This window comes from Meriones unguiculatus, chromosome 3 (assembly GCF_030254825.1).
Source record: "Meriones unguiculatus strain TT.TT164.6M chromosome 3, Bangor_MerUng_6.1, whole genome shotgun sequence".
NCBI classification, from domain to species: domain Eukaryota; kingdom Metazoa; phylum Chordata; class Mammalia; order Rodentia; family Muridae; genus Meriones; species Meriones unguiculatus.
In genome coordinates this window covers 65,448,389-65,470,713 of record NC_083351.1, presented here as the reverse complement: position 1 = coordinate 65,470,713, position 22,325 = coordinate 65,448,389, and positions in this window count along the sequence as shown.

Here is a 22,325-nt window from a genome sequence, read left to right as displayed (position 1 = left end):
ATCATTGAAAAATTTTCCAGAATTACTTAAGACTTGTAAAAATGCATTTAAAAATAAAACTCTAATAGAGCTTTCCGTTTGTTACAGTATGTAAGGCCTGGAAGGAATGCTTAACATAATGCGATCTTGCTGGCAAGAGAGCCTCAACATATTTCTTTTTCAATTAAGGTGATTCCCTTAGTTCTATGCAGAAAATGCAGTGTAAAGCCTCTGTGAGGCCATTATCACCTTTTGGACTTTATCCTCAAAGGGAGACAAGAAAATGGAAAGAAAAAATACTCAGTTGAAAAGGTATTAGAGTATGGTAGGAGAACGTACTTGGTGCTTTACATTATGTCACTTTTATCTGGCTTGGGGGCATAGAGAACATTTGTTAACTACTCTAATCATGTTTTCTTTTCATGATGCCAGGAAGATTGTGTTAGGGTTTGTGAAAAAAAAAGAGAGCTCTGTGTAAGCTAGAAGTATCTTCATGGGTTTGTAAGATACAGTCACGAGTTTGTGAAGTCAAATGATCACAACTCTTGCCTTGATCTTCCTCATCAAAAGCGTCTTTTTAGAGTGATTTTCAGAAGCTTGGAAACAATCATTAACACTAAGATCTGTGCTTAAAAAAACAATTTAAAGAAGTTTTTTTGAGAGCAGTTGAATAAATCTCAAAGAAAAGAAAACAGTTTTTCTTTTTTTTCCCTAGAATAAAAGGGAACATTTGGTTCAAAGGAATGGCAGTCTTGCACTAATTGAGAAATTATATTATTATTTTTTTCTTTTTAAAAATGTATTTCTTTAGTATTTATTCACTTTATATCCTGAGTCATAGACCCCTCTCTTGTGCCCTCCCAGTCTCACCTTCCATCCCACATCCCTTCTCTTCTACTCCTCAGAATAGGGGAGCCCTCCCCCCCAGCCACCCCAGCTCATCTATTCATATGAGGGCTGAGTTGTCTTCCTCCCTTGTAGCCTGGTAAGGCAGTCCTGTCAGGGAGAACTGATCAAAACAGGCACCGAGTACATGTCAGAGATAGACCCTACTCCACTTACTAGTGAAGCCACATGCAGCCTGAACTGCCCATTGGCTACATATATGTATCGGGCCTAGGTCCAGTCCATGTATGGTCCTTGGTGCTTCAGATGCCATAGGCCCTTCTAGGCCCTGGTTTGTTGGCTCTGTTGGTCTTCTTGTGGAGGTCTTGTCACCCCTAGGTCCTCATTTCCATCCTCCCACTGTTCCACTAGACTCTCTATGCTTTGCCCATTGTTTGGCTGTGAGTCTTAGCATCTTGTTTGGAACCATTCTGGGTGGAGTCTCTCAGAGGACAACTCTGATAGGCTCCTATCTGCAAGCATAGCAATGTATAGTTAACAATGTTAGGGGTTGGCTTAGGCAGTGTTGGAAGAACACAATTAATCAGAGAAAGTGTTTACTTTCTGGATAATTTAATAAATGCTGAAGAATTATGCAACCTGTAGTTCAGAAACCTAGACTTAGAGGAGCCCAGCCTCCTCCACCACAGCTCTGGCACCCACTGCCAGTCATTTCAGTTCTTTAAATTTCATGTTTACCTTAGGAAAGTCTTTCTTAGGAGCTCTCAAGGCTGAATAGAGCAGTAAGCAAAAGGAATCGTGATCTATATTGCAAGAGTCTTCTTTCTATAGAATGAGACAGGAATTTCCTCAAGGGAAAAAGGCTTGATTAAAAAAAAAAAAAGCTGGCAGTCAACTTTGTGCTTTGAATGAGAATGTCTCTCATAGGCTCAGATATTTGAACAGTTGGTGGTGCTGTTTGGGGAATTTTAGGAGATGGTCTTGGTGGGAAAATATGTCACTGGGAGCAGGCTTTGAAAGTTTGAAATCTTGAGTCATTGTCAGCTTATTCTCTGCTTCTTGTTTGTGGTTAAGGATGTGATCTCTCACTTTCTGCTCTAGCTGCCATCCTTACCTGTTGCCATGACTCCATCCCACGGTCTTTATCTCTCTGAGAGGTGAGCCCAAATAATCGCTGCTTTCTGTAATTTTTCTTGGTCGTGGTATTTTATTACAGCAACACAGATATAACTACTGCATTCAGTTACCCTGTGTGTGTGTGTGTGTGGAGTCTAAAATTTAAAAGCAAACTTCAACCAGGCAAGATAATTGCAGTCTCCACCACACGAGATAATTGCAGTCTCCACCACACGAGATAATTGCAGTCTCCACCACACGCACTGTGTCTCTACGGCCTGTTCACCCTGTGCAACTGAAGCGTTTCACCCTCTGGCAAGCATCTCTTCATTTCCCTCTCTAATTTCTGGTGATCACTAGCCATTTTCTTCTTCAGGGTTACCCATGAAGTCATAAGTTTTCTTGTTATACTTTATAAGGCTGAAAGGTGTTTGCTCTGTACATCGAGCATATCCCTTTGCTCATTCATCTGTGAGAGACACCTAGGTTGCTCCTATATCCTGCTTATTACTGATACTAGAAAAATAAGCACAAGAGCGTAGATACTTGTTCAAGATTCCAACTTGCTTTCTCACTTATGCTCTAAAGTGAAATTACTGGCTATATGAAAATTTTATTTTTAGTGTTTTAAGGTAAAACCTTCATATTGGTTCCATAGTGGCTCTACCAGGTTATGTGTACATTGGCAGTTCACAAGAATTTCCGAACTACCCATTCTAGTACACACAGAGTAATATCTCATCATGTTTGTTTTTGACTTAAATTTCCCTGATGATTTGTGATATTGAGTATTTTTAATATACTTTCTGCTCAATTGTAAGCCTTTTTTTGAGAAACATCTACTCATGCTTTTTGCTTATCATTAAACGGGCTATTTGTTCTCCTCTTATTGAGTTACATACATGTTTGTATTTATATTCTTCTGTATAAAACATATGATTTGTAAGTATTTTCTCTTGTTTCATAGATTATCCCTTCAGTCTATTGATTGGGTTTTTTTTTTCCTGTTCAGAAATTACGTTAGATTGTCTATTTTTATTTTGTTGCCTGTACTTTAGATTTTTTTTAAAAGAAATCTCTCCCAGGCTTGCCAAGATTTTCTGTTTCCCTCTGTTTTATGTTGTCTGTTTTATACTGTGTACAAACATTTCACTTCTCTTCCAATTTGGATGTTTTTTATTTATTTTTCTTTCTTAATATCTTTTGCTAGAACATCAAATAATAAGGAGAGTTTGTAAAAGTGGGTATATTTTCCTTTTTTCCTGATCTTAGAAGGAAACTCAAAATTTCTCCATTTATTATGCTATTAGATATGAGTTTGTTAACTGTGCATTTATTGTGTTGAGATATATTCCTTACATGCATAAATTCTTGATCATATGTGTGTGTGTGTGTGTGTGTGTGTGTGTGCACATGCATGTGTGAGTGTGTGTGTGTATGTGTGCTTTGAGGTCCAATGTAGGCCTTTATAAATGCTACATAAGGAAGTATTCGATTAGTTAGCTATAGCCACAGTCCAATCATGACTTTATCTTTCATTTCATTAATGTAATTTATCAAATTTATTGATTTAAATGTATGGAATAGTCACTATAACTATTAGGATGAGCTTTTCCTAAGCATCTATCAAGTAAATAGTTAACTGCTATTGCATTCCAGACCTCAGAAAAGCCTGCTCCAGCAGCAAGAGCCCTTATCCTTTTTTTAGAAATTCATGCTTGCACAGCAACAGCAGTTAAGCATTTGAAATATTTTTCCATTCCATTACTTTCACAAAGCAAAGTATAATCCTTTGGAATCCTGAAAAGAATTGAGTACCTTTTGTTACCCTACTCTCTTTATGGTCTCCTGGTAAGCAGACAAACCTTCACATCTTAGCAGATAGATGATCCCTGCTAGTTCATGGTCATGTCTACCTCAGAAGATGGGCCATATTGAAAGTGGGAGTTGAAAAGAAGACCCATAAAGCTAATCCAGCACTCCAGAGTGGATGAAAACAATAAAGATAACTTTCTGCTTACTTCTCACCTAAGAAAGTACAGTAAGGTATAGTCTCAAATTGAGTTAAGTAATGCTGAGTAGAAAAGTAGACATCAGAATGTACTGAGTGAATAGTTTGTTGTTATTATGCATGTACAATGGGTTGAGCAATAGGGTGAGTAAACCTATGACTCTTCATTCCCAGAGGCCTGTTTTCTAGTATCTGAACTTGTAATAGAAAAAGTAATGCTTGTTCAGGTTCAGATAACTTCATCCCTGGGAAGTCTTAGAGAGAAGTTTCACAAGAGTTCTCAGTTGATATTAGAGAGTAATTAGGCCCAGCATTTTAAGCATGTATTGATTTAAGTAGTTAATTAAGACTTGATTGATATAAATAAGCTGTCGAGAACACTGCAGTGACCAGAAACTTCTACATTGCTTTGAATCACTAAATTTTTCTCACTATTTTAATTATATCTTTTGCTACTTTCTCCACATGTGGTAGAAGTCTAATTGCCTCTCATAAAATAAAATATTTGAAAGAAAACTGGAACTTAGGCATCCAAAATATGCTATATTACACATACACACACACCCCACCACCACCACCACCACCACCACCACCACCACCACCACCCACCAGCAAGGAAGACGAGTAATTTTAAACACATTTTCCAGAACTAGATCAGCGTTGTTTCTACTACTATAAAACACCAAGGATACCACACATTCATTTCAATAATTGCTTGGGTAAAAATAGATCACGTACTACTCAGAATAACATTGCACTGCTCAAAGATAGGAACCCCTTCATTAATTTTGATTTTCAACCTTACTGGATTGGTAAATATCCAGGAGATTCATGAAGTGTATCTGGGTGTGACTGTCATAATGTTTATAGTGAATATTGAATTCTGAGGGCTCTGGGCTACTCAATGAATCTTTTAATGGATTAATAATCCATGATTTTATTAGGACGGAGCAAAAACTAGGAGATGGGCTCTTGAAGGAAGTAGACCTCAGAAGACATGTTCTTGCGGGTATATCTGCCCTGGTTTCATCCTAGATGCTCTCTATTTTTTTGTATCTTGTCCTCAAAGAAGCTGCCTGCCCTTCCTCACATTCTAGACATAATGTTTTGACTTGGTTGGAGTATCAGTCTCAGAAAAAAAAAAAAAAACCCTGGGCCCAGAATTTTTGGTTCTGTTGCTCTCCTTTTCCTCTTTTAGGAAAAGGAACTATTAAAAGAAACTATTTAGTTTCTTTTAGATATTCGGTGATTGTTGTGAGACATCATTCACATTGCTATGTGAATAACGCTGATTTGCATTGATTCTTTCAAAATACTTGTTGAATTTCCATTATGTGCTAGGCTCCATATTGGCAAGCTGTACAGACAGAACATGAACCATGTGTAACAGATGTGAGGGTGGAAAGATGGTGTTTCACGTGGCACCCTGTCTTCACTTAACAGATGCATTTAACGTTGGTAGACAGATCTAGTGTGTTGCAGTTAGCAGTGCCGCTGTGGGGATTTGAACAGCTTCTCCAGAAGGGTCATTCTACATTGCTTTGATGAGGAAGGATGCTGAAGCCATAGGAAATTTAGGAGTATATTTTCTCAAGAACTACATTAAAATGTTTCTCTTAGAGCCAATGGAGGTGGTGTCTACCTATAATCCCAGGACTTGGGTGGTTGAAGTGGAAAGACTCTAAGTTGGAGGACAACCTGAGCCACATAGTAAGAACTCGTGACCCCCAAATTAGAAGCAAACGTGAAAAAAAATAGCTTTTAGTTTCAATATTATATTATCCTTAAACTCAGTAAATATGTGGTAATTAACTGACTTATAAATAAAAAAAATACTTCCTCCTTTCTTTTAATGCCCATGCATCTTAGCAGGCTAAGTCTACTAATGAAGGGAATCATTGGAAAGACTAGCAATTAGTAAGCTCACTTACTACTAAGAAAGTGTTTTATGCCTCACAGAAAGCTGGAACTTCATGTGTTGTCCTTCTTAAAGAGCAGTGCTTGTGTTGAACTGAATTGTCCCTCTGCTTCTTAAACACTCCCACATCCATGCAGGAGCCTTGCATTCAGCCAGCTGCTTCTGCAGGTCACAGGTTGTTACAGCATTGCTAATTGCGAATGAAAGTTAACCCACTAATTGGTGAATAAACCACCTAGTGTTCATGCATACAGAAAATAGAGTGTAATTGTACAATTAATAATATAATGGTACTCCCTGAGCTATGACCATGAAACACTATGGAAAAGCTAATCTTTCTAAAATAAGGGGAATGGATTCAAAGCTAAAAGACTGCATGCTAACACAAGGCTCAGCATTCTGGACTTCTTTTCCTTTTCACCTTAGTAAAGTATCTGTGACATAAAAACTGGTTGTGGTGATCATTTTCAGGTGTATCTTCAGATTTATTAAGCACACTCACATTACTGCAAAACCATCACCACCAGATGTATCAGAAACTTTTTCTGAATCACCAAACCTATTAAAAATAAGTCTCCATTTCTCCCTCCTTAGACCCTGTTTTGTCCTTTGGATAGGAATGGCCCCCACAGACTCATGTGTTTGAATGCTTGGACAAGAGGAGTGGTAGTACTAGCAGGTGAGGCCTTGTTGCAGTTTGAGGCTTTGCTGGAGGAGGTGTATCACTGAGGGGTGAGCTTTGAGGTCTCAGAAGCTTAAGCCAGCTCTAGCTTCATGTTTGCCTCCACACTGCCATGCTTCTCTCCATTATAATAATGAACTAAACCTCTGAACTGTAAGCAGTCCTGTTCCAGTTATTTTTATATTATGGTGTTGGTTCCTCTTAGTCTCACCCTTAACTTGGCTATCACATAGGTAATTGAGACTCTATATTTGTCTATAACAAGCTTCACAACCCCATCACTGAGCAGATATTGCTCTTCTCTTAACCCTCTAAGCTAATTTGGATTCTTCTCAGGGTGCATCCCAGAGATACTTGCACTTTGTAGTTTTCCTTGGCTCCAGCTCCTTCTCCTGATGTTTCGTGGACCTCTCTGGTGGTGAATCCCCTACTCCTCTTCTAGCTCCTCCTGCTGTGGCTGGCATGAAGTCCAGCACTATTCTTTCCCCTGCTCAGCAAGTGGCTGTAAGCTGCATCATTAACATATCAGGGAACCACTGAGTAGCTGTGTTTATACAACATTAAGACAGGAGATTCTCAGAACAAGGCTTGCAACCAGATATGGGGGATAGAGCAATCAGCATCTGTATTACACAATAGCCTTATGCTCATACAGCCCCAATTAAATGCTTTCCTTTGTAAGAGTTGTTGTGGTCATAGTATCTCTTCACAGCAATAGAAACCTAATTAAGATAGCCTGGTAGCCACTGCTATTACATCCCATCTCTGTGTCTCTGTGATTTTAATTACCCTAGGTACCTCGTTAAGTGGAATCACACAGAATTTATTTATTTATTTATTTATTTTTCACTTAACAATGTTTTCAAGCTTCACCTGTGTTGTAGCTTGGGAGAGGATTTCATTACTTTTCCAGGTTCAATAGTATTCCCCTGTGAGTGCATGCACGATTTTAGTTTTTCTGTTCATCTATTAGTAGGCATTCAGGTAGTAGCAGATTTTAAGCCATATCAACGATAATTGTTTAAAATGTAAAAAAATAAAGAAAAAAGAAGATGTAAAGCTATTCTTTTTGAGAAAGAAAGATCAAAGATTCAGCATGACAGTGAACTGTGTATGCGGGTACGAAGCACTCCCTGGGTGGACAAGGATCCAGCATGATACTGAAATGGTTTTATGGGCATAAAGCCCTTGCCGTGTGGACCATCTGAACCAAGGTGAGCTGAATGGCTATTATACCCATGTGTAAATGACCATAGAAGGAAAGAAGTTACAGCAGCTCATTAGCAGCTTTTAAGGATTCACTGCGGGTTGAAATTATATCATTTTAGCTATGTATAGTTAAATAATTATATTATTTGAATTTATTTTTCCTGTTATTCTCTTTAATGTAGATGGCAGCAAGTTAAAACCACAAATATGGGTCATGTAATATTCCTACTTGCTTTTCTAGGAGACTGTAATAAACTCCCTATAGAACTTTTTTTTTTTTCTGTGTATTTTACACTCAGTATACTTTGTTCTCATTGCCATGTAAGAAATCTTAGGTTCTGGTTTCCCAAGGACCTATCATTTGTTTCATAGAGTTGTGTTCTGTCTCTGTGTATTTGTGCTATTTCTCTTTTTGATTTCTCCTTTTATTCCATTTTTGTCTGAGAAGGCAAATGATATAATTTCAAGCTTTTTGAAGTTGAGGTTTCTTTTATGGCCTAACATATGGTCCATGCTGGAGAACATTCTATGTGGTACGCTTTGCAGACACTGGAGAAAATTCTCTGTGAAGTTTAAGTAGATCCACCCTTGTTGAATTATTGCTTAAGTTTGGTGTTTCTTTGTTGATTATTACTGTCTTGATGACCTTTCTTTTGATGATAGTGGCACGATAATCCCATTATTACTCTTCTGGAGCACATGTCTCTATTGGATTTAATAACATTTGATTTACTATTTCAGTAACCCAATGCTAGGGGCATAGAAGTTATAATCATGATATTTTCTTGTTGAATTGATCCCTTGATCATTACACAATGACCTTTGCTTCTTTGTAGAGTTTTTGTCTTAAACTCTATTTCATCTGATATAGAATATAGTTGCTAAGAACTGCTTTTAGTTCTCATTAGCCCGGTTTAATTTTTGCTATTTCTTCTTTCGGTCTGCGTGCTATTCATCACATGCATTTCTTGTAAGTTGCATCTCACTGAGTCCTGTTCGTACACTCAGTCAGCCAATCTATACCTTCTCATTGGGGAATTTAGACTACTTATGCTTGATGTTAATACTGATGTGCAAAGGCCCATTCCTATTATTTAAAAGCTTTCTTTTTTATTGTTTTGATCATTTTTTTCACTTTTTAATGTTGTATATCTTGTGGTTTGATTTTTTTTTAAAGTGTGGGTGTGGTATATGGAAACATGAGGAGTCCAAAAGACACGAGAAATATTCTTCACTATTATTGCATTCTTCCTTTGAGACATGGTTTTCCCTGAACTTGAAGCTGAGCTGGTCTTGCTGCCTGTACTTCTGACAGGGCCGGTTATCGACAAAAGTGCTTCTGATCCGAGAGATGGGATTTGAACTCAAGTTGCTATGCTTGTGAAGCATGTGTTCCTACTCACTGAACCATCTCCACAGCTGATAATTTAGTGACTTTCTACAACAATGGGATTCAATTCCATTATCTTTGAATATTTGTTTTATGTCTTTTACTCTTTTACATGTAGAAAAGAAGTCTCTTAAACCTTTCTTCAAAGGAAAGTCTCGTGATGATGGATTCCTGCAGCTTTGCTTTTCTTGAAAAATATTTATTTATTTACTATCTATATGTCTATCTGTCTATCTGTCTATCTATCTATCTATCTATCTATCTATCTATCTATCTATCTATCTATCTATCATTTTCTTTTTTGAATGATAGCTGTGCTGGGTATACCATAGTTGGTTGTCAGCTTTTCAGTGATCTTTCCTTTCATTTTGTTTCCTTTTAGCATTTAAATAGGTCAATCTATTATTTCCAGCCTCTGCAGTGTCTGCTCATATAACTGCTGTAAGTTTCCCGACACTCTACTGAATGCAACTTGGTGCTTGTCTCTTGCTGATTTTAGAATTTAGCTTTGTCGCTGTACACTTTAATCTGTTTAACCATAATACACCATGGTGAGGACTTTGATTTGTTTCCAGAGTTCTTTGGGCCTAGTAACTGGATATTGTATTTTTCTAAGATTTAAGGATTTTTTTGTTACTGTTTTCTTCAGTAGATTTTTTTTCTACTTTTTTCTCTATTTGCCTTCTGGGACTCTAAGTATTCAAATACTTATTATTTAAATCATCTGGTAAGTCTTGAAGGCAGACTTAATTTCTTGTGTCTGATTGGAATATTTAGAAAGACATACGTGTACTCAGCATAGTAGCACGTGCCTATACCTTCAGCTATTGCAGAGGCTAAGTAAAAGGAAGACTGTTTGTTTCCAATATCTCAGGGCAGTCAAAGCAATATAGAATAGACTGTTCATTTAAAAATAGTTTTTCAAGTTCAGAAAAATTATTCTTCTGATTGACTTAGTCTGTGTTTGATATTTGCAGTAATATTCTGTAAGTGCAATATTTTCTTTGCTTTCCAAATTTCTGTTCCCTTTTGTGATCTCTGACTCCTCATTTATTTTCTCATTCATATCACGACTTTTTTTTCAAGTCAGGGTTTCTCTGTGTAGCCTTGGCTATCTTAGACTCACTTTGTAGACCAGGTTGGCCTCATTCACTGAGATCTGCCTGCCTCTGCCTCCCTGAGTGCTGGGATTACAGGTGTGTACCATTGCACCTGGCTATGAATAATTTTTTAAAGAAGACTTTACTATTTATAATGGTGTGTGTGTGTGTGTGTGTGTGTGTGTGTGTGTGTGTGCACATGTATGTGCATGTGAATATGAGTAGGGAACACCAGAAGAGGGAATTGGATCCCCTGGAGCTAGAGTTAGAGGCAGTATGACCTGCCTAACGTGGGTGTTGGGAACCAAACTTGGGTCCTCTTGGAGAGCAGTACATACTCTTTACTGATGAGTCATCATTCTATTTCCATGAATCATTTTCTTAATTAATTTCCAAGTTTCATTATACATCTTTAGTCTCTTGTGTCTTACCACCTTTCCTTAGAATCATTATTTTGACCTCCTTAGCAAATACTGTAACCAAAATTCTTTTCTTTGTGGTCTTTTTACAGACACTTACAGTGAAGTCTTGGAGACATAATACTATAGTTAAGTAGGCATTGCAAGAAGCCACTAAACACAGCCATGATGATGAGAGAACAATTTAATAAAGCAAACTGTCTGGCTGCCTCAGGGAGTGGAGGAAAGCAATAGGTGCAAAAGCTAGTTAGGTTTTACCAGGCTGTATGACGGAAGGGGCGATGCTCAGGAGCTGGACAGCCAGGTGAGTAGCACGGAGACTCTTTAAGATGGTTGAGGTGCTGACAGTTGAAGTTAGTAGCCTTAACCCAGCCCGTAAGGGCTTCTGCTTTCTGGCAAAACCCAGCTCACAATGGAGTTGAGCCACTGTTATCAGCACTGCTACTGTGGGCTTGCTTTGAGAACTTGACATTCCAGTCTTTTATTGTTGATAAGAAGTAGCAGTAGCCCTTTGCCTTCTGTTGAGTAGGGATGTTGGAAAAGGGTGGGCTCAGAATGCTGGCCCAAAACAGGGGCTGAAGCAGGTAACAATAGGACACCTGAGGGAATTCTATCAGAAGCATCTGGTTAGCTGAGCATCAGGTCAGTGTATCATTTTTTTTTTCCCTGAAAAATATGAAGAGACAAGAGATAATTATTACTATGAGGAGAATAGAGATAGAGGGCCAAGGTGAAGCATGAGCCAAGAGCTGCCAGGAGACCATAGTCAGAGTACTGCAATAGTCACACACACACACACGATTTCAAATCTTGCTCACTTAAGTTTTTAATGTGTTCTTTTAGCTGGCCAGATTGATTTACAAAGTAACAGTATTTCACACTGATGAAGAGGTAAGTGCCACCTTTGTTGGCAGTCAACAAGCCAAGGGCCCTTTGGTTTTGTAAAGCTACCAAGACTTGTTTGGATTAGTAGCAGGGCTGAAGTTGATTCCTGGGTGTGTTTGTTAAGTAGGTGGAGATCTACTGGAGTATACTAACCATAGAAGAAAGGTAAAGTTAAGGAGCTTGGGAGGACTATAATTTGGGCATGGACTTGAGACTTCCATGCCTCTCATGAATCCCTGGTAGTTTAGGAGGGCGTAAAGGAGCCCCGAGATCAGAGAAGGAAAGACCCCATCCTCAGGGATTGGCAGTAGGGGGAAGAGCTTGAGCTTTAGCAGTCCCATTGACTGACAGAAGTATCATACAAGGGATCCAGTGCCTGTTCTGGAGAGTAACTGAAGCTTAAATGAATTTTTTAAGCTGACAAAAAGAGCTAAAAGTTTTAGCTATACCAGCGGTACCACCTATTTAACTCTGCACTGAAATCCTTATTGTAGAGAAAGCAGTTAACAAGTGTCTGTAAACAGCTTGAGGCTTAGCAATAGAAAGCCTAAAACGTTATCAACATACATATGGTCAAATTTAAATTAAGATCATTTAACATTTTTGAGCCTGTAACTATTATAATTTTATTTTTTTAAAGAAAAAGTACTTATAACTGTCACCCCTTACTTATGACAAGTTTACTGATTTAAGCAGAAGTCTAACATTGACTTTTTTTTAACTTTTATTAATTACACTTTAATTAATAAAATTAACTCACTTTGTATCCCCCCATAAGCCCCTCCCTCCTCCCCTGCTGACCCCACACTCCCTCTCCCTTCTTCAGGCATGCCCCTCCCCAAGTCCACTGATAGGGGAGGTCCTCCTCTCCTTCCTTCTGATCTTAGTCTATCAGATCTCATCAGGAGTGGCTGCATTGTCATCTTCTGTGGCCTGGTAAGGCTGCTCCCCCCTCAGGGGGAGGTGATCAAAGAGCAGGCCAATCAGTTCATATCAGAGACAGTCCCTCTTCCCATTACTATGTAACCCACTTGGACACTGAACTGCCATGGGCTACATCTGTGTAGGGGTTCTAGGTTATCTCCATGCCTGGTACTTGGTTGGAGTATGAGTCTCTGGGAAGACCCCTGTGTTCAAATTTTCTGGTTCTGTTGCTCTCCTTGTGGAGTTCCTATCCTCTCCAGATCTTACTATTTCCCACTTCTTACATAAGATTCCATGCACTAATGTCATGAATCATGGGTGTTTGCTGATTGAGTATAGTCATTGAAAAAGCAAGTTCTTTTAAAATCATCATTGGAACATAAAGGAATAGTAAGGGACACTTTTTAAATCAGTAACAAGAGCGGTAGTTTCTTTCTGAGTTTAAACCTGTTCCTGAGTTTACCTATTTCAGTAGGTAAACTGAAGCTTTAGAAAATAGCAAGGTCTGACTTTTATACTTGAAAATAGCTCAGGGTGGCAGGCAATAGAGCCTCAGTTTGAAAGCTTTTTCACTTAAGAGACTTAGGTAATTTAAACTTTTAAAAAAAGTTATTAAATTTGTATCATCAGTAAGTAGTGTATCTGTCTTTTGGACCCAGAGTTATTGTAAAGCTAGACTAATTTTAAGGTGAAAGGAGACTTTTTTAAAAGTTGATCAGGTAAAGTCTCAGAAGACTGTATCTGTCAAAGCATCTCTGTGATTTCCTTTCACAAAAACAGCATAATTTACTTACTTGATCTGAAATAAGAAAACGCTCAATTATGTTTAAGAAACAAGCTAAACTCCAGGAGGTTGAACCTCAGAGACTAATAGAAAAAGAAAAATTTAGGAAGGCTCTGGATGAAAAGAAAAAGAAAAATGTAATTTAGGCATGATATTCCTGTCCAAAAACAGGATTGGCCATCTAGGCATAATAAGTAAGAAGTGAATAATTAGGTGGCCCCAGAAGAAAGAGAGCCCTTGTAGCCCTTGGTATGGTAGACTGTCAACACCCATCACAGAGATCTGAGAAGGATAAGTTTTACCAGAATGAGCAGGAAGTACATACCAAAGTAGCCTCTGTATCAGTTTAAAATGACAGAGACTTAACTGTTATCTGGACATTTACCCAAGCTCCTATGTAGTAACTCATGGTTTTATTGGGGGCTGACATCCCGAAGTATGTTAGTCTTCAGTCACCAGGCCCAGAAGATACTCAAAATTTTCCTATAGAGGAGGAACAAGAGAGCCTGACTTACCTTGGTGAGGCACAGTGGGCTAGTCAATCCTCCAGCATCCTGTCTGTCCACAGTTTGGGTATGGACCTGGAGGCAGGCACAGCCCCACCATACGGTGGTTGCCCAGGAAGGCATGAAAACTGATTGGTATATGGGCATGACTTTCTGACAAAAGGAAAAACTAAAATTGAGCAGCAGGCCAGAAAGAAAGTCACTTACTCTAGTCTGTGAGGAGAGGCAAATAGGCATGTTAAACTGAACCTGAACAGGGTGTTCCATGAGAAGGGTACCTACCCCAGGCTGTGAGAAGTGGGCAAGCAGGCATTCAAGAAGCAGTCAGAGAAACAGACTCAGAATTTGTCATGATGGATGACAGAGGCCAGTGAGGCAAATGATTCATACTACAGAAGGGCTTGGTTGGCAGTTTTTGTTTCAGTTAAAGGAGGAACCATTTCCCCAGAGGAGGACCTAGAGTCCCAGAGGAGGTGGCTGACATCTCCTGAGTTTCAGCACCAAATGTAAATTGGCACACTAAGAAACCATTGAACACAGTCACTCTCTGTTCAGAGAAGAATAGCATAATTTCAAAAATAAATAAGAGATGGAAAATAAAAGAAAGAAAGCAGGTAAGAAAGGAAATCTGTCTGGCTGTCTTGGACAGTTGAGGACAGTAAGAGCTGCAAAATCTTGTTAGATTTTAGATGAGTGTGTAACAGGAAAAGTGGCTTGAAAGCTGGAACAGCCAGGTGGTTATTATGGAAACTCTTAAAGAAGATTAAATGCTGGCTGTTGCAGTTAGCAGCCTTCTGCCAGTTGTTAAAGGTGTCTGAGAAATGTGTTAGGCTTCTGTTTCCTGGCAAACCTCAACTCCAGAGAGTGAAGCCATTGTCATCAGCACTGCCACTTTGGGACATCTTTGGGGACCTAACTACATTATTTTTTTCATACTTCTTGTGGTCATACATATAAATGATCAGTTGTTTTTATTCATTTTGTAGAGTAACTGTCATAGTAGAAGGATTTTTTTTCCAAAGAAGTATCTTATAGAGATGGTTTGGTAGACTTTGTTGCTTTTGGTTCTGTGTAGGTGCCATACTGCCTTAGTTAGCAATAATAAGAATCTATGCCAAACACAACTTGTAAAAGAAACCTGAATGCAGAGCTCATGATTCCAGAGGGATAGAGCCCATGACTACGGTGAGTCCGTAGCTGAGAGCTCGTGTAATAACTCACAAGCAGAGAGCTAACTAGGAATGGCCTAGGTTTCTGAAACATCAGACTCACTCCAAGCGACACACCTTCTCCAACAAGGCCGGGCCTTCTAAGCCTTCCTAAACAGTTCCACTGACTGGGGGCCAGAGGATTCGAACATATGACTCTGTGAGCCTTCTCACCCAAACTACCACACATCTGAGAGATCCCTTCATCTGTGATCAGTGGACTTGAGTGTGTTTCATGGGGGGAAATGAAGCAACCCTGTGCTCTCTTCTGCAATAGGAGTGGTGGTACTAAGGAGACACAAAGGTTATTCCCCCAGGAATCAGTGTAGAGTTGGGTTCTCCACAATGGCAGCTCATGCAATCCATTTGGTATGGAGCATGGACGTTTCGTGCTGTCAGTGGAGGGATTTGGGGATGCATATCTTCAAGTCTACCAGAGACACAAGCTAACACGGGCTATGGAAAAGTAGAGTGATATAAGTCTATGTCCTCAGGCAGAGCCAAGGACAGCCAGTTGTGGGAGGGAGCAGAGGTGGTGGCAGGGGATGATGGGTGGCCTACCACAGGAGACAGCAGTCGATGACGGCTGGCCTCCGCTATCAGAAGACACATTTCTCTTCTGTCCTGAGAATGGTGTTGCTCTTCCTCTCAAGTTCTGGAACTGATGGTGTATGATGTCTTGCTTGCTTCACAGCGACTGTTTTTTGTTTGTTTGTTTGTCTGTTTGTCTGTCTTTTGTTTTTGTTGTTGTTTTGGTTTGGTTTTTAGAGACAGAGTTCTCCGTGTAGCCTTGGCTGTCTTGGACTCACTTTGTAGACAAGGCTGGCCTTGAACTCACAGCAATCCGCATGCCTCTGTCCCACTGAGTACTGGTATTAAAGTCCTGCTGGGACTGCTTTTAGTAGAAAATATTTCTTAAATTCCTATTAGGCATTTATTGTAAATATTTCCATTTAAAAAAGTATACCATATTTACACCAACTTACCCTGCTATTGTAGTTGATACATAAATAAATAAATAAATAAATAAATAAATAAATAAATATAATTCCATTCCTTAAAAGAGCAACAGGAGCCAGTGTTTATCTATTTAAATCAACATCATCAAGAAGCTTGGAGTCTTGCTTCCTTGCCTCAGCACACAAACTGTTCTTTCTGTCTCAAAAACAGGAGCTCCAAGGATATACAAGGTCAAACCTTGAAGTATAGCAGTAAAAGAAATGTGAAGTCATAATTACTTAGTTGCGCAGAATAGCATATACCCTTTCTACTTCAGCTGCTTTAGTATGGGATCTTATTACACCAAGGTGGTACCATTTTGCTGCAGAAGACATTTCTCTGACTATATCCCTCTTTTCAGCTTCTTATATTCAGCATCAATGAACCTTTTCTACTATAATTGACTAAGCCTGGTTTCTTTCTCATTTTAAACTGAAAAGTTATTTTTTAAAGGGCTGTGTTGATGTTTTAGACTTTTCAAGTATGAATTTTTTTTCTCACATAAGTATGAAGTTTTTAGGATCACTGTCCAGACGTTAGGAGACCCATTTTCTTACATCTGAAATGTTACATAGATTATGGTCCAAGTGGTGAGATTTCCCACTTGGAGGATATATTGATCTAGATCATTGATTCTATTTAAAGAATATTCTGTTCTAAACTGTAAGATCAGGAAATGGAGTGGGGTTAATTGCAAGGGAAGGCAAGGGAAAAATACAGAGGTAGAAATATGAGAGGGAAGTAAATAACAGAGCAATGGGAAAGAGACTGCAAAGTGCTTGTTGTAAAGGTGAGAGGGAAAGAGAAGAGGCAGAAAAAGCTAGAGCATGGACAAAGGGAAAAGAAAGAGGAAGGAGCAGAAACAGAAGTAAGGTGAGAGAGAGAAAAAGAGAAAAGGTAGAAGGGAGAGGCTGGCCAGAAAATCCAGGAGATTCAGGCCTGCTTTTGCTTGTGTTGGTTCTCAACAGCAAAGGATCATATTTGATAAAAGGACTCACAAAATAATAACAGCATCATGCAGGAATGTATCATTTCAGTGCTGTGGCTAAAATGTGATACAGTTCTTATCCAACAATGAAACAATTAATACTTGTTCTTCTTTGCATGATATATGTGGCAACTTTGAATCCCTTCACATTTCAGAGTATAAACAATGTCATATATGGCTTCTTTTTCTTTTAATAAAAAAACCCAAACACCCTAAGACATTCCCTTGGTGAGCATGCATGTATGTGTGTGTGTATAGGGCATGTGGTGTGTATGTGTGTGTGTATAGAATATGTAGTTTGTGTGTGTAAGTCCAATGCCTGCAACGTTAATGTCCTTGTATCTTCTGTGTGTGTGTGTGTGTGTGTGTGTGTGTGTGTGTGTGTGTGAATTCCTGGACCCTTCATTTTAACTGGGTCCTGAGGAAAACCTTCTCTCGTCCCTCAATGCTTACTCCCACTGCATATGTTCCTTTGTGTCTCTGCCAAGCTCTAAATGTTGTGGCTCTCTCATTAGGATTACAGATCAGCTGATGTTGTCCTCTTATCAGGCTGGGGACAACAGACTCCCATCTAGCCTCCAGCAATTCACCTATACCACCTTGCTGGCATCCCACTAGCCCAGAAGCAGTGCATTCTGCCAGCTTGGCTCTCTACTCTCAAAGCTCCTGTAAAACCTCTCCCTCAGATGACTCCAGGAATCAATCCAAGGACAGCTTGCCCTTTTATTTCCATTTTTTCTTTCTTCCTAAAAAAAAAAATCCTCAGGATTCTATCACACATTTCTGTTCCCAGGTAATGGGTCTCTTAATAGGGGAGGTTTGGTGCCCGCAAGATGGCCTGGCAGGTAAAGGCTTGCTGCCAAGCCTGACGACCTGAGTTCAATCTTCAGGACCCACATGGCTTAAAGGGAGAGACTGGCACAGGTTGTCTCCTGACATCTACCCATGCACTATGACACACATGCACCATGCCAAACTAAGTCAACAAATGTTATATATATATATATATACATATATATACATACATACATATGTATGTATATATATGTATATATATATACACATATATATATGTGTGTGTGTGTGTAATATGTAGCACACACATCCACACAGCAATAAGAATATAAGCAACTACAACAGCACTACATATAATAACCCAAAGGTGTGACCATCTCAAATGTCCATTGATAAATCAGTGGATAATAAACATGTAGTATATCTATAGGGTTCACTATAAAAACAGAGCTTTAGATGTGTATTTATATGCTGTTATAGGAAATGACTCACATCATAATGGTCACCAAGATGTTTCATTATCCACCATCTGCAACCTGAAGAATAATGAAAAACAATAGTATGAGTCCATCTGAGTCCAAGGATTTTAGAACCAAGAGAGCTACTATCCTGGGACAGATGAAAATATATGCCAAGGGAGATCTGATTCATCTTTCTTCCATTTTTTGATACATTTATATATACCCTTTGATACATTTAGATAGCTAGGCATCTAGCTATTTAAATCCTTTAGCCCATCTGAGCTCATATGTCAGATGAAATACCACACAGTGGCTGAGGATGTAGATGTGATTGGCTAGCATGCAAGAGACCCTGGTTTGACCCTTACAACTAAACAAAAACAAATGAACCTGAATATTCCAACAAATCAAACAAATTAACAATCCCATAATATAACACACACTAGTATGCCCCAAAATTGAATGAAGTGGTGGAACATTACAGAAAAAATAAAGATGAACCTTAAAACCATTACAATTAGTGAAAGAAGCAAGGCACAAAAGTTGATATACCATGTGCTCAAAATATATGAACCTTCCGGTAGAAAAATAGAAAAAGATAGGAGGTATAGTAGATTAGTTGTTGGCCAGGTTTTGGGGACTGAGGATTGATGGAAATGATAATGCAATTGCTCATTTTGTGATGGTGAGAGCACAGATACACAGTATATACCACAGTGCTTCATTGTACCTGGAATGGTGGCCATGTGTTCAATTGGATTCCCATATGGGTATAATAGAAATGAAGAGTGATGTGTGGACATCATGATGTCATCATATAGTGATGACACACATCCACCACATGTGTGTGACGATGCTGGCATAAATAAACCTATTGCACTCTCAGTTATGTACACATAAACATAGCAACTATATATGATACTTAGGAATAGTAACAAATGACCGTTGTCACTTGGTGATGGCATTAGACAACACAAATAATGGCTTACATATGTATTTATTGTACTGTGCTTTTACTTTCAATCATAATTTTAGCTATAGTTATTCTACTTACAAATGTTTACTCTAAAACAATATGGTATGTTAAATTGACACAACTTAACACATTTATTCATTGTGTCTCTTGATTGTATTATTTTCTTTGTGTTTTATTTAATCTTATGCTGCTTAATTCATCATGGCCTTAAGAATAATAGACTCTGAAATTCAGATATGTAGTTGAAGACTATTTCATTTAAGTTTGTGTAAACACATGGCATTATTGATTCAATGATAAACTCACCCAACAATGTGCTTATGATAATATATACATATCATTAAATGATTTGCGCTATATCATGTAATTGATTATGCAAGGAAATATGCAAAAGATAACTGAACTGTGCAATTTGGTAACTGGTGAAATTAGTGGATTGTATTTCAATGAAGCTATTTAAAGGTAACTGTGTTGTATCCCTTTTCTGCTCTCAAGCCTTGCTTAAGAGATCAATAGCAAAGGATATGAGCTTGATGTAGATAAACTTCTGGTTAGGTCTGGCAGTTGCTGAACTCATGTTTTTCATGTTTATTTCTACACAAGAAGATTCAGCACCCTTCTTTTATGGTCTCTGGAAAAGATCAGTATAATATGTTTTAAATACTTGGCCAATGGTGGGTGTGAACTAGTTGTGTCTCCTGGTGACTCATATGTCAAGGCTTGGTCCTGGGGTAGTAGTATTCAGAGGTGGAGTCTTGAGAGGTGATTGAATCTTGTGAGCTTTAGCATTATGAACACTTTAAATACTTGATAAGTTCATAGTTGAATGGTCTAGTAGTAGATGCAGCCTGGAAGGAGGAAGCAGGTCACTCACTGTTGAAATGCCTTTGAAGGATATCTTGTCCTCTGTCCCCGGCTCTCTCTATTTTTGTTTCCTGACCATCATGAATCCCCCACCAAACTTTCCACTGTGATGTTTTGGCCTCACATCATGCTTAAAAGCACCAGGGCCAAGCAAGTAAGGGTTGATGCCCCTAAAACCAACACAAATCTTCCCTCCTGTAAGTTGTGTGCTCAGTTGTTTAGTTCAAGTGATGGGAAACTAATGTTATAGTATAATCTCAACTGCCAGCACTGTTCCAAATTGAAGGAAAATAAATTTTTATTCATAGACTGTTTCTAATCATAAAACATTCAACAGTTCAAGAAAACAATTTAAATATTTTCAACAAAAGTTGGCTCCATTTGCAGTCCTGTCATGGCATGAGCAGGGTCTACTGCATCCAGGTGAAGCTCCATGTTTGGGTGGGTTGTTGCACAGGTGGGAAATTTGAAGTAGATTCTCTTTTGTACTCTGTGTAAGGATATGTCTTCCTGTGTAAAGATCCTGTTTGTCTCATGGTGAAAATGTGCTATTGTCTGAGTTCTCCATTTTAAAAAACAAACAAACAAAAAACTGGCAATACCCTGTGTTGAAACTAGGAGAGAGTTTATTTTCACTATTATCACTTGATTGTATTGTCATATATAATAAAAATGCAGTTCTCCTTCATCCACTTAATTAATTGTATAATTGTGAAACAAAGGAAAGTAGAGAATATTAAGATAAGAGAGCTGTGAATATAGCTAAATAGTTTAGAATGATGGCTACTCTATTAGAGGGCCTGTGTTCCATTCTCAGCACCCACATGGTGAGATATAACTGTCTATATCTTCCATTCTAGGAGAGCCAAGTGCTCTTTTATGTTTTTACCAATGCCAAGTATACACATGATACACATACAAACATGTAGGTAAAAAGTTCTCACACATAAAAAGAAATACATTTTTTAAAGATAAGAAAAGAGTACATTAAATATAAAGCATAAATAAAATCAATACTATAGTACAGCCTCCCCAAAAGCATATGTGAAAAATAAAAGGAGATTAGGAAGGAATATGAAATTAATATAGGTGTGTTTTTCTAAAATGATGAGACTATGACTGCTTTTCATTTTCAAGAATTTACATAATTTTAAAGTTAGTTTAACAATGTAAAAACTATAATAAGTTAAACTACCTCCTGCTGTTTGTCCTCTATTTTATGGACTCTATTAAGAGAGATAAAGCAAAAGCTAATTATAAGGGAAGGTAGGCAATATTGATGAAATTCCAGGCTGTTAGGAAAGGAGAATTCTTAAGGGGATAGGTCATTCTTGACAACAAATTGAAAGGACTTTTTTAAGGTTGATGAATGATGTCTGCAAGCCTGTTAATTAGCTGGGCTCCCATGAGTAAGCCATTTAACCTCTAAGGGTGCCAACTCCCTCGCTTGAAAAAGGAGAGAGAGAGAGGGAGACAGTAAGAAAGAGAGGTAGGCATTGGTTGCTTGAATCCAAAGCTACTCTGTTAAATTCTCAGAGGAAGCATGCACCTTACATATTTGTGGTCTATGCTACATGTGGAAAATGGACTTCACACAAGTTCTGTGATCAGCAACATTAATTATGTTAATTATGGTTATTGTTAAGAGTGAGTTACAAAGCTAAATTGTTGTTCTTTCTTCATAAGGAACTGAGGCGTTTTCTTTTGTAGTGGGGATATTGATGAAGAGAGGTGTTTTTAAGTTGACTGAAAATGAAAGCACCCAGTGAAACCTCCCCAAAGATACCCCCATCTTAAGAAAGGAGAGGAAAGGAAAGAGGGCATTGGGAAACTTGTGACATGAAAGCAGAAGAGGACAATCTGTGGGAAGGAAGGGAACCCATGAAGGGGTACAGGGGTGGGGTGGAGGCAGAGGGAGAAGCGTGGGAGGGGATGAAAGAGAGCAAACAGAATATGATACATGTGTGTGAAAATGTCACAGTAAACTCCATCACTATGTAAGCTAACTTAACTCGTTAAAAAAAAACACAAACAGATGAATAAATATAGAAAAGGCAGGCACTTTAAATAAAATTTAGTGTGACTAGGAGAGAACACAAATAGATTTTTAAAACAGGTGCTGAGCCCTTTCTGTTCGGTCTGAGAGAGAAAAGGCAATGGTTATATTATTACTCTTGCTAAGATCAGAGAAAACAATTGGGAAACGAGAGAGTCACTCTGTAATCCATGTCTCAGAGTTAATTAAGCAGATGAAGCAAGACTGCA